Source organism: Panthera pardus, unplaced genomic scaffold, assembly GCF_024362965.1.
Source record: "Panthera pardus isolate Hobbes unplaced genomic scaffold, ASM2436296v1 HiC_scaffold_13, whole genome shotgun sequence".
Taxonomy (NCBI): domain Eukaryota; kingdom Metazoa; phylum Chordata; class Mammalia; order Carnivora; family Felidae; genus Panthera; species Panthera pardus.
In genome coordinates, this window is record NW_026526688.1 from 58470059 (window position 1) to 58471321 (window position 1263).

Sequence of the window (1263 nt, forward strand, 5' to 3'; positions counted from 1 at the left end):
TCAGGTCAGGTCATTATCTCACAGTTCATGAGATTGAGCCCCAAGGAGGGCTCTGTGCTGACAGCATGGAGCCTGCCTAGGATTCTCTCCCTTCCTCTCTCTCTGCCCCTCCCCCACTCACACTGTCTCTCTCAAAATAAATAAACATTTTAAAAAATATGACATCCAGGTGCCTGGGTGGTTCAGTCAGTTAAGCATCTGACTTCAGCTTAGGTCATGATCTCATGGCTCATGAGTTCGAGCCCTGCGTTAGGCTCTGTGCTGACAGCTTAGAGCCTGGAGCCTGCTTCAGATTCTGTGTTCCCCTTTGTCTCTCGGCCCCCACTTGTACTATGTCTGTCTCTTTCTGTCTCTCTCAAAAAATAAGTAAACATTAAAAAAAAATTTTCATTGGAACGATACAGAGAAGATTAGCATGGCCCCTGTGCAAGGATGACATGCAAATTCATGAAGTGTTCCATAGTAAAAAAAAAAATTGTTTTTAATATATTTGCAAAGCTCAACAAAGTGCAGCACAATACCATGAGGTATGCCTATACTGAAGTCTTCTAAAATATGGTGATGATTGCACAATTCTAAATACATTACACTAATAAATATATTAATATAACAAACTATCACAAACTGGGTGGCTTAAACAACACAAACATTTATTTCTCACCGTTCTGGATGCTAAAAATCCAAGGTCAAAGTGCTGGCAGATTCAGTGCCAGGTGAGAATACACTTTTTTTCTGGCTATCTTTTCTGTGTCCTCACAGGGCAGAAGGGGTAAGGAAGCTCTCTGGGGTCTCTTATGTGAGGACACTAATCCCATTCATGAAGGCTCCACCCTCATGAGCTAATCACCCCCAAGGGCCCCACCTCCAAAGACCATCACATTGGGGGTTAGGTTTAAGGGTATAAACTTGGGGCGGGGGGCGGGGGGGGGGGGGGGACACAAAACTCTCAGTCTACAGCACCTAGTATAGGCACGTCAAGTTTTCTGATTTGATATTCAAGATAAACTAAGTCAAAATGTTGCAGGATTTTTTTTTTACCTCAATACCTAGGATTCATCACCTCAGACGCTTTGAAGAATGAAGAGGTGGACACAAAATGAGCAGCAGACAAAAGCTTATTAGAGTATAAGATCAGAAAGGAAGAATAGTAGGAAAGCTCTCTTTACAGAGAGGGAAATTCGAAAGTGAATGCCTGAGGACTATAGGCAAGAGTCCTTGTTTTATAAGGTTCTGGTCAGCCCTCCCCCTTCCTTTCCCCCTTGT

The 1263-nt window shown here is 43.2% G+C and overlaps 1 pseudogene; it reads left to right on the forward strand.

Annotated features, from left to right (window-relative positions):
- The first annotated feature begins 373 nt into the window (after nt 1-373).
- On the forward strand, nt 374-467 carry LOC128776763 (U6 spliceosomal RNA; annotated as a pseudogene).
- Nucleotides 468-1263: the final 796 nt, after the last annotated feature.